Genomic DNA, 12,970 nt, shown 5'->3' on the forward strand with positions numbered 1-12,970 from the left:
CTAAATTAAGTTTACAAGGCACGCCCAGCAAACATAAGTACTCTATGGCTTCAAAGTTTGGCTCGGCAGACCACCAATGGCCTTTCTGTTCTAAAGTGGTGTCTGAAAGAATGGGATAAGTGGCCCCAGAAGGAGCTGCTCTCCTCAGCACGAAGCAACGTTTGTGTAATCTGGCCTGACTGAAGACCCGCCAGGTGCTGCAGCCATAACTGCAATCAAAGTGGATATCATAGTAACCACAATTATGGTCATCTGGGAGCTTTCATTTGCAGCTGGGGATGTTTGCAACATTACAGTAGGTGGTTCATTTGTGTGTGGTGCACTTGGCACTGTCTGAGATCAGAAACAAATTCAGCGGTAATGGCACTTGTAGGCACACTGGTACAATTTTTACCCTGCCTTCAAAGTCAGTAAATTTCTTCCAACACTGCATCCAGAACTTCTGGTTTATACCCAGCATTGGTCCCCACTACTATCTCTTCCCACTGTCTTTTGGCGATGACTGGTGAAAGCCTCATTGTTCACAGTGCCAATTTCCCCTCTCCAGCTTTCCCTATCCTCTATCAAGGCCTTCAGTTCCAAGGGCTGACCTGCTTTCTTCTACACCGCCATTTATCTTCTCTTTCTTCAAAATGCCCTCTTTAAGTTAACTTTAAGTAGTGTAGGCTGGCAGCTCACATATTAGCCAGGGGTGGAGCATGCGGTTTTCTACAGACCTGTTAGCACTGCCAGCATAGGAATCAATAGGAAGCACCAAGAGAGCATGCTGCCTCCATCAAAATCCCAGGAGGGTTGAGAATACACTGCAATCCATTTTCCTGTTTGGGGGACATGGAGGATGGTCTACCAAATTCAGTCCCATCCATTGGCATCACAGTTGAGAACATATTCATTGAAGCCCATGGAAAGACTCAATTGATCAGTCAGCAGTCATAGGGAGGGTAGCAGGGCTAACCTTTTAGGTCAATGACCTATCATTCAATGGCACCACATGACGAATGATCCAAAGAAAGGGTCTTCAATCCCAAGGCATTCAGTTTAGTCACATCAGGACTGTTTGCCAATGGAGATCCTTGGGGAAAGCATTAGTGATGGGTCCTTATATGTCTAAGAGGGCTAGTATTTAGTCTAATAATGATGTGGTGTGATGGACATGGACTGTGCCTTTAAAGAGGGGGGGGGAGAGAGAGAGAGAGAAAGAGAAACTGACTACAGTACTGCTACCTGCTTCTAGGTTGCTATGGAGAGGGTAGAGCTATATGATGGACAGTTGATGTTTACATAGGCTTACAGTGCCTTTGGACTTATACAAGGACACTTTCGGCACACAGTCAGAGTCACAGCTGGAATTGACCATGGAAGGACACCAGTGACAGAAGAGTCATTGGATGGAATTTTCGAGTGCCCACAAGTGGGTTGAGGATCGATCAGGAGAATCAATCAGTAGCTATCACGGTGTGTAGAAGGGCTGACCCTGTGGAGGCTACTGGTGTGTTTACCCTTGCCTGGGTGGTAGTTTTCCCTTGAAGATGGTACCTTAGTGATAAGCTACGTTTGGCTAACTCAAGAGTGGATTCGGAGTCCGACGACGGAAGACCAATGACACCTGTTTATTCGTTCTTGGATTTCACCTTGGCTTACAGATACCTCTCTCTTTCACCCTGCCCCTCACCATCTCCATGCATTGAACTGAACTTTCTTACAGTACCATCGTAAGACCTTAAACCTTGCCACCTGAGCTTAAACGAGTTTGGGAATTATGCTTACACATATATACGCATAACACTGCTAACTTGTGATTTACCTGGTTTAAGTTACTATGTTAAAGAGTTACTAATAAATAGTGGTTTTTAGCATCAAAACCAGACTCCAGGTGTGGTCTATTGCTGTTGGTTTATTTAAACCATTGTGTGTAAGTAACACATGCAAATTAAAAATATTGATTGTAAATGTCACCTTGTGGACATTGTTAAAATTAAAGAAAATTTCCATTCCTATCCCAAAGAATGTTCAACATGAATCCTGTTTTCTTGCCTCTTACATATCTTCTTATTCATTGTCCTCCTCCCAGAAAGGGGCAGTATTAATTGTTTATCACATCCACTTCACAAAATACTTGCCTGAAAGTTTCAAGTTGTGGACAAGGCAAATGTTCACACTACCTTTACCCCTACATCCCCCTTCCCTCTCCTCACTCCCCAGTTAGAAGCCCAAACCAAACTTACACTCCACCATTTCAACAGCCTTGTTCTGTGAGAACAAGTTTCCACCTAGCTCATAAAACTAGACAATTGACGAATCAGATCAAGAGTGAGAGATTAGATGAGGGGGAGGAGTTCATGCTATAAATATTCAAGGTTTCAGGGGTTATTTACTTTGAAAATGTTTTGTTGAAGTTTATAACTTTGGGCTGCTCGGTCGCTGTTCTGACCTTTGCATCTGAACTTTGTACTTAGGCTTCTCCGACCAGCTTGATGTCAGATTAATGGCTGCAGCAAGCACACTCCATTTAATCCTGGAATAAAACTGTTAATAGCAAAATAAATCACGAATGTCATTGCGAAGGATACTAGGCACATACTGTATACTGTTTGTAATGCCAATTTCCTAATGCTTTTCCGGCCACTGAAGTACCTTTGAAACACATTGACTGTGAGCAATGCACGAGTGAAAGTCAATTTTCACACAAATGGGCCTCAGAAACAGCAAATGATAATAGATCATCTGTTTTTGTTTACATCCACTTGCCAGGATAATTTTCCCTTTTTCTAAACCGTGCTTATATTCCACCTGGAGAGCAAACAGCCCATGGGTGTGCTTGACTGGAACAGTTGAGTGCTTTAATGATCCTTGTTGGCTCTGGGCTTCCACAGAGAAATCATCCGCAGTTAGAAATCAGAGAATTTGGCAGGTTTTGGAAACAAATCAGTAACCTGAATCAGATTCCCATTATTTCAGAATTTGTGACTTCACTGCTATGGAATACTGAGTCTGGCTGAAAACTGAAGAGAAGTTTGTAGTGACACAGATATTGTCAATCACTTCAACCTTCCCTCACAGTAGTTGCCATTTGAATTGGCTGCATGAGTATCTTCATAACAGACTGTACAAACTTCCTAAGAGCTGCTCTCTTTGTTGATACTCCACGCTGTTCACTTGTCTCAGAGTGAGTTAAACACCACTCAGAGTTCAATGTAGATTCAAGATAAACTGGAAGTGACAACAGGGTATCAGTCTTCAATAAAAGTGATGGTTGTGTAGCCCAAGTATAAATCTTTGACATTAAGCGGCACATTTCAAACAAAGAAATGCTGCACTCTCACTCTATATTACAGTCTCTGATGAATACGCAGCATCCATGTCTGAAACACCAGACTCAAAAAAGTTACTTCTTCCAAGTCATCATTAACCCACCCACCATATCCATCATCAACCCACCGACCACGTCCATCATCAACCCACCGATCACATCAATCATCAACCCACCACGTCCATCATCAACCCACCGACCACGTCCATCATCAACCCACCGATCACATCAATCATCAACCCACCACGTCCATCATCAACCCACCCACCACGTCCATCATTAACCCACCGACCACATCCATCATCAACCCACTGACCATGTCCATCATCAACCCACCGATCACATCAATCATCAACCCACCACGTCCATCATCAACCCACCGACCACGTCCATCATCAACCCACCGATCACATCAATCATCAACCCACCACGTCCATCATCAACCCACCCACCACGTCCATCATTAACCCACCAACCACATCCATCATCAACCCACTGACCATGTCCATCATCAACCCACCGATCACATCAATCATCAACCCACCACGTCCATCATCAACCCACCGACCACGTCCATCATCAACCCACCGATCACATCAATCATCAACCCACCACGTCCATCATCAACCCACCCACCACGTCCATCATTAACCCACCGACCACATCCATCATCAACCCACTGACCATGTCCATCATTAACCCATCAGGTCCATCATTAACCCATCTCGTCCATCATCAACCCATCTCGTTCATCATTAACCCATCTCGTCCATCATTAACCCATCTCGTTCATCATTAACCCACCCACCATGTCCATTATTGACCCACCCCACCACCACTACTTTACTATTGCCTACCAGAATCACCTTATGTACAGATACACCTGTACCTGACACTTTATGAACATACACCCAATTTAAGTATATAAGCTAATCTTATGTAGTTTATATTTATTGTGTTTTTTATACTGCATCAAATATGGAGTAACAATCATTTCACTCCACTTTGCACTTGAGTATGGAAGAATGACAATAAACAATCTTAAATCTTGAAAGAAAGACCTGCACCTTTCAACTCCTTCTCAGGACATGCCACAATGTTTTTGAAAGGTAGTAAAGCAGCACCCAGTTAGTGCACAGTGTCAAGTGCTGGTGACCAAGCTATTATAGATAACTCCCCTGTTCTGCTTTAAAACCTTTTACATCTACCTGATAGAGCGAACTATCAGTCTGAGTCAGTGTGCGCCACCAGTGCTGGTGTAGTGCAGGGTCCAAGCTGGAGTCAGTGCTGCCCCTAGTGTTCGATCGGCAGAAGACAGGCCGTATTGTGTTCAACTGCAGATTTCTGCCACATTCATGGACTCAGGATCTTGGACTATGTTTTTGTGTGAATGTATTTTACAAATACTTTACCTTACATGTGCTTGCTGTCGTATATGTGCTACATGTGCTTTGTGCTGTGTGTGACTGTTGCTGCTATGTTGCCCTTTGAACCCACAGAAATGCTGTTTTCTTTGGCTGTATTCATGGGTATTCATGTATGGTCGAATGAAAATTCAACTTGTGTTATTGAACATCTTATTCCAAAGTTACCATCTCCAAGTATGCAATGTTCTCTTAGCATGGTAGGTGGCATGGTTAGCCGGCTGTAAGACCGGGGTTCACCTCCCACTGCCTGTAAGGAGTTTATACGTTCTTCCTGTAATCACCTGGGGTTCCCGTTTCCTCTCACATCCCAAAGACACATGGGTGAGGGTTGGCATGCTACTTTGGTCATTTATGCAGGTGACACGTTTCACTCAATGGTTTGATGTTTCGACGTACATCTAACACATAATTTTAGCACTCACCTTGAATAAATGATTGCTTGAACTCACTGGCATCGCTGTTTATTCCTCTCCGTAGGTGCTTGCTGAGGTCCTCCAGCATTTTGTGTGTGTTGCTCAAGGTTTCCAGCAACTGCAGAATCTCTTTGTGCTCAAGATCCCATCTGTTACCGCGACCCTCCCGCCATTTATAAAGCTCCACAAGACATCTCCAAAGAAGCAAAGACAAGGTATTCATGGTGACCCGCTGAATATTTGTATTTCAAACTTTACCTTCAAATGCAATTACCCAGTCATTATCACCCTGCCGTATGTGCTAACTAGTCACTATGTTTCCAACCTTATGAAAGCCAATATACAGAAATGGTGTTTTAAACATTCTGAAATAGACTGGGAGATATAATTTAAGCTGAAGTGTCTGTTTGTATGTTTATGCACGTTGTCATAAATGCTTTATATGGCTTTTCTATTTCATTTCCCATTCCGATCACTGCTGCTTTTTGGGAATATTTGTGGAGGTTTCACTGTATGAACTTCAGCTTAGATCAGTTGTCAAGCACCAGGGATGGACAGGTCCTGAAAACTAACCTACTGAAGGCAGATATTTAAATGTTCCTCTCCACACCTGCACCTAACACTGATGATGCAGTTTATTTAAAACCTATTCAATGAATATATAAACTCTTCTCAGGCTTCCAGCTATTGATTTTAACCAACATTTTGATGACAAACTTTGCCCTCTTCATCAGGGATAATGCCTGGGCATGTCTACTCCAGTCGTATTTATACCCCCGTAGTCTGTCCCTTCTGATTGGTTAGTCCTCATCCAATCGTGTTTCTGCTGTCCCAGACACAATCCCATAGGATTGACTTCAACAGCTCAAAACTACTGGGTCACACCAATGGTTTTGTGACCGCCTGGAGAAGGAAGCCATTGAAATAAAAATAGAGGAAAAGAATTTTAATAAAGATGAAGGTCTCGCTCTAAGTAAGAATTTGAATTTGATTGTAAACAAGGTGGGACAGCAGAAACCTGACTGGATGAGGACTAACCAATCAGGAAGGACAGACAATGGAGGTATAACTATTACCTCACTAGACATGGCCAGGCATCATCCCTGATGAAGATGGTAGAGTTTGTCAATGAAACGTTGGTTAAAATCAATACCTGTACACAGATGGAAGCTAGAGAAGAGCTTATTCATCATATAAGCCGGGAAAGCACAAGATCCTTTGTTTCTTAACCTATTCATTCTCTAACCTTACACTTCTCACGCAAGGTCAATAACTTCAGACAATGACTATGATTCTCCACCAATGGTTGCTGCTTGACTTGCTGAGTGTTTTCCAGCATCTTCTATTTTTCAGATTTCCACACTTCATTACTGTTTGAACTGTGCTATGTACTGACAGAGAGTGTACAGTCAACTGCACGTTATCCAGCTTGCAGATCAACTTCTACAACTCCAGCTCCCCCACCCTCCCACCATATACACCCAGTCTCTCTGCTGGACGATTAGAATAGGGCACAGGAGCTCCAGGGCAGCCTGCCGCTCTCCTGGCGAGAGCTCTGAGGTGCCCAGTGGTGCATCCTGTGCGAGCTCCAGGGCAGATTGCCACTCTCACAGCTGGAACACATTTAATTAAGCGCTTGCTTAGCTCTTGAACTATTCTCAGTCTAAAGAACTTCTTGCGTAAGCAATAAACTACCATGCAGATATTTAACGATTAGCTTTTTTTGTCACATGTACATCGAAACATACAGTGAAACGCATTGTCTGCGTCAAATCAAAACAGTGAGGATGGTACTGAGCGTGCTGCAGGTGTCACCACACTTCCAGCACCAACAAAGCATGCTCACAACTCATTAACCCTAACTGCCTGCCTTTGGAATGTGAACATAGAATAGTACAGCACATTACAGGCCCTTTGGCCCACAATGTTGTGCCGACCTTCAAACCCTGCCTCACATATAACCCCCCCACCTTAAATTACTCCATATACCTGTCTAGTAGTCTCTTAAACTTCACTAGTGTGTCCACCTCCACCACTGACTCAGGCAGTGCATTCCACGCACCAACCACTCTCTGAGTGAAAAACCTTCCTCTAATATCCCCCTTGAATTTTCCTCCCCTTACCTTAAAGCCATGTCCTCTTGTACTGAGCAGTGTTGCCCTGGGGAAGAGGCGCTGGCTGTCCACTCTGTCTATTCCTCTTAATATCTTGTACACCTCGATCATGTCTCTTCTCATCCTCCTTCTCTCCAAAGAGCATAGCTCCCTTAATCTCTGATCACAATCCATACTCTCTAAACCAGGCAGCATCCTGGTAAATCTCCTCTGTACCCTTTCCAATGCTTCCACATCCTTCCTATAGTGAGGCGACCAGAACTGGACACAGTACTCCAAGTGTGGCCTAACTAGAGTTTTATACAGCTGCATCATTACATCGCGACTCTTAAACTCTATCCCTCAACTTATCAAAGCTAACACCCCATAAGCTTTCTTAACTATCTTATCTACCTGTGAGGCAACTTTCAGGGATCTGTGGACATGTACCCCCAGATCCCTCTGCTCCTCCACACTACCAAGTATCCTGCCATTTACTTTGTACTCTGCCTTGGAGTTTGTCCTTCCAAAGTGTACCACCTCACACTTCTCCGGGTTGAACTCCATCTGCCACTTCATGTGGGAGGAAACCGGAGCACACAGAGCAAATCCACATAGACTCCAGGAGTCCTTACAGACAACAGTGGGAATCGACCTCCAAACTTACAGCTGGCTGCTGCTAAGTGTTGCGCCAATCACTATGGCTATCGTACCACACATTAATACACCTTAATGTGCTTTCCATTAACCATGTTTTACAATATTCAAAGAGATTAAATCCTGCCTAATGAGAAACTGCTTGTACATAACTTTACAATCAAGGTTTTGCAGCAATATGGTACTGAGGGAATGCTGCAGCATTCAATCTCACTGCTCCTGGAATCAATGCTAAACTAATCAGTTTTCCATCAGAAGAATTGATCCAAAGGTCAGCCATCTCACTGTTGTGGACAGGCTCTTGTGCAAGTTAAGCGTGGCTCTTTAGTTAGCTTATGGAACACTTGTGGCATTTAAAAACTAATTAACTAAGTTGTATTTGGGAAGTTCAATCCAGTAAAACACTGCATAAAATGTATTATTATTCAGGAGATCTATGTTCCACTGAGACCGAGGCAATGAATTCCTAGCCTTACTCAAATCTGTTATGAATTTAAATTTGCAGACATAAAGGGAACTGGGCCCCTCCTTACATTTACTCAAAGCTACACAGGACAAATAGTAGAAAATTTTCTTTCAAATATGAATTAAAATTGGTCTTGCCAGCTGTTAGCCAAGGTACTGACCGCATGAGCAGGTTATGCACCTTGAGCTAACACTGAGTGTATAATAAACAAAACACAATCATACTTACTTACAGCAGACTAAGAGGGTTCATTGACAAACATCATCCAGGCAGTAGCAATGTTAAAGTAACAGAAATTGCTTTACCACAAATGCATTTGTCAGAAATTCACCTGCACAATATTCCCTTGGTTTGCCTGCCAAATGGTTTGTAGAAGGTTGATGGTTTGCCATTGGTCATTTTGCCTCACAGGTAGTTGGCTCCAATCTGGGAAAACTGCTTGCAGATGCCTTGCCAATGATTTGCAAGGAGTGCATGGCAAGCAAGCACAATCTCTCTCAGCCAGTAACTGCTAGGTTTGCTCATTCATTCTTGAACGAAAATGAAAAGGTTAGCCAACTAGTTATAGACTTGACTAAGACCTGCCAAGAACAGATCCAATAACACTGTAGGATCAAGTAAGGCAGTATTTTCTTTTAGATCCAAAGCTTATAAACAAGTGGAGTTTTGGCAAGAACTGTATGATTCTTCTGACAGGTCTGATAAAACATCTGGCATTCATTTAAGGCATAAGATATGGCAAACAGGTTACAAATATTAGTCTAAAGTACAGCTTAAAAATGTCACTTAAAATTTATTCTTAAGCAAAACAATCAAGAAACGATTCTTTCCTTATGCATTTAAGAATTTATGTATCTTTTCAAACAGTAGTGAATGATATTTGATTACTATCCAGTTCCCACTTGCAACATTATAGGGCTGTAAGTTATTTATAGAATACTTTTCAGTATATTAAAGACTACACCAGCTAGCAGGCCTGCTATAAGACTTTGCATTGTAGACATCTGATCAATGAATCAGAGCATATGGAGAGGAGACAACAGAACAGGCAGGAATATAATTATAAACCAAAAAGTAATACTGACAAGAAGCAGTGTGGCAAAAGATGGGAAACTACACCCCACAGGAATCCATAAAGGCACCACTGCTACTCATCACTTCCAGTGTTTTTGATTGTTTAATTTATTGTTCAGAATGCTGAAAAAATTACTTCAAATAACCTAGAATTCTTCAGCACATATATTTCACTCAGGTGAGTGAAATGGTCCCAATCTAATAAAGAAAGCTTAAACTTGCCTCAAACGTACATGTCAAAGCAATGAATAATATTCAGTCTTTAAGCCCAGCCATGTATCACTGACAATACAAAACTTGTAAAGCACCCTACCACAGCAAACTAATTATGATATTATGTTGGCAATAGAATGTGAAAAGCAGAACTAATAGATTTGCTTGCCCACTCACATTTCAAGTGCAGCAAATGAAAAGTATTGTTGGACCTAAAATTAAATTTCCTTCTCTACGAACTTCAAGGGCTGCAATTGAAAGAATTCTATAAGCAGTGGACCAATCAATTCGAAGAGAGAAAGCGCTTCCACACGTCAGGGAGAGAAGTTTAACGTCAGGAGCATTTCGGGGGATTGGTGCATTAGCGATGGACCAATCGATTCCCAATTCATTAGCAGGAGCAAATAAAAGCAAAGCAGCGTCAAAGCAGAGTGGCTATTGTGTGAGGGGATCAGTTTAGGAGTGGGAATTTGAGGCTTTGGTGAGGAGGCACAAGTAAGTCGTAAGTCAGGCTTTTGTAGTGGTTGAATAAAAAGTTGCTAAACTATAGCTCATTAAATAAAGGGATGATGCAGGATCAGATGATGTGTTGTAGCTGCATGATGTGGGAGCTGGTGGACCTCATTGTGGTTCCTGGTGACCACATCTGCAGCAAGTGTTGGCTAAGGAGAGCAGAGAGAAAGCATGTGGAAGATTAAAGCCGGAGTAATCCCGGTGGTGATAGATGCACTTGGAGCTGTGACACCTGGGCTGGGAGAGTGGCTCCTGCAAATCCCGGGAATAACATCTGAGATCTTGGTTCAGAAGAGTGCACTACTGGAAACAGCAGAGATACTGTGCTGAACCTTCAAGCTCCCAGGCCCGTAACTGTTCATGACATACATCAACGATCTGGAAGAGGGGACTGAGTGTAGAGTATTTAATTTTGCTGCTGATACTAAATTGAGTGGAAAAGCAAATTGTGCAGAAGGTACTGAGAGTCTGCAGAGAGTTATAGGTAGGTTAAGTGAGGGGCAAGGGTCTGGCAGATGGAGTACAATGCTGGTAAATGTGAAGTCATCCACTTTGGAAGGAAAAATGAAAGAGCAGATTATTATTTAAATGGTAAAAATCTATAGCATGCTGCTGTGCGGAGGGACTTGGGAGTGTTTGCACACGAATCACAAAGGTTGGTTTGCGGGTGCAGCAGGTTATCAAGAAGGCAAATGGAATGTTGGCCTTCATTGCTAGAGGGATTGAATTTAAGAGCAGGTTGGTTATGCTGCAACTGTACAGGGTACTGGTCAGGCCGCACCTTAAGTACTGCATGCAAATCTGGTCTCTTTATCTGAGGAAGGATATACTGACTTTGGAGGTGGTGCGGAGGAGGTTCACCAGGTTGATTCCAGAGGTAAGGGGATAAGACTATGAGAACAGATTGAGTCGCCTGGTACTGTATTCACCGGAATTCAGAAGAATGAGAGGAGATCTTATAGAAACATATAAAACTATGAAAGGGATAGATAAGATAGAGGCAAGAAAGTTGTTTCCACTGGTAGGTGAGACTAGAACTATGGGACATAGTCTCAAGATTCAAGGATTAGATTTAGGATGCAGATGAAGAGGAACTGCTTTTCCCAGAGAGTGATGAATCTATGAAATTCTCTGCTCAGTGAAGCAGTGGAGTCCACCCCAGTAAATATATTTAAGTCAGGGTTGAATAGATTTTTACACAGTAGGGGAATTAAGCATTATGGAGAAAAGGCAGGGAGGTGAAAATGGGTCCATGGCCACATCAGCCATGATCTTATTGAATGGCAGACCAGGTTCAACAGGCCAGATGGCCTACTCCTCTTATTGCTTATATTCTTATGAGCAGTCTGGATGAATATATAGTCTACATTAAAAATGCACAATGAAATTCATCCGAATAAATGACAGGCCCATTCTTCCAATATATGTTGGAATCCATAGCCATTCCACAGTGAGGTTACCACGTTGCTAACTAAAAACAACCCAGTAAGCCCAGGGAGACAGGAAGGCGTGTCTTCTAATATCAGTGTAACGGAAGTGACTCAATAGATTTATGTCTGAAGAAAAGCAAAATGATGACACCCTTATGACCACATGATACAGTATTCTTTCAACATTATTTGGAGTGGCAGTACTGCTGTCAGAGTCATTGCAAGAAAAAATTAATCATTCTCTCAAGATTTTTTTTAGCAATGAATACTTGAATATACAGCAGTAGCAACTGACATTTCAGAATTACTTGTTATTTAACCTTTAATAATTTGCCAAATCTGGACACTGATGTCATGGCTTCTTGTATACTAAAACTGAATTTATTCCATTAATCTCAGTTTTGCATAGGATCATGGGCATAAGGAATGGACACTTACAGAGGTGTAAACGCAAGTATTCTATATGCAATTCTGAAAAAAAAAGTCTTGATCTTTAAAACCACATACTCCATGGGCTTATCTCTTCCCAGCTCCACATTGATCTCCAGCCACATGACTGATCAGAATCTCTGCAGCTTTCCATTCCTGATCTCCCAGATGAAGATCCCACAGCGCCTCCAGAAACTCTGGATCACTCTCCTAAAGCTACCCAACATTCTGTGTCCTCCTTTAAGAAGTATCTTACAGCTTACCTCTTTTTTCCAGTGTTTTGATAACTTTTCACCCCATGTAACTCAGACTCAAGCTTTGTCCAACTGTGGTTTTGTGAAGTTTGCTGGTGGGATTGCGGGTAGCATGGCAGTATTACAGCTCAAGGTGCTCTGGAGTTTGGAGCAGAATTCTGGTGCCATCTGTAAGGAATCCCCGTGCAGTGCGTGGGTATTCCCCGGGTGATCCAGTTTCCTCCCACAATCCAAAGATGTACCGGGTCGGTTAAATGATCATTGTAAATTGTCCCATAATTAGGTTAGGTTTCAATCAAGGTTGTGAGGTTGCTAGGGCAGCATGGCTTGGAGAGCAAAAAGGGGCTACTCCAGGCTGCATCATTAAATTTTTTTTTAAATGCCTTGGAAATTTTTCTGTTGAATATGTTCTATCTGCAATGGGTTGTTGCAAATTTCAGGAATATCTCAGTTCCTCCAACTCTTTGTCACAGATGCACAACCACTTCCCTATGGAGTGCCCTTGACACAGAACTGAGATGAGACTGAACAGGGTGATCTTACCCAACCATCACCCCATGAGAACAGGAAGTTCATGTGACTTTCATCGATTATTTACTCACATGACATATGAAACAAGTCATCAGGTGAAACCAAGGTCAGAATCCATTCAGAAGAGCAGCTCTTGCAACAAACTCAATTACATTAAAGA

Source organism: Hypanus sabinus, chromosome 9 (genome assembly GCF_030144855.1).
Source record: "Hypanus sabinus isolate sHypSab1 chromosome 9, sHypSab1.hap1, whole genome shotgun sequence".
NCBI lineage: Eukaryota > Metazoa > Chordata > Chondrichthyes > Myliobatiformes > Dasyatidae > Hypanus > Hypanus sabinus.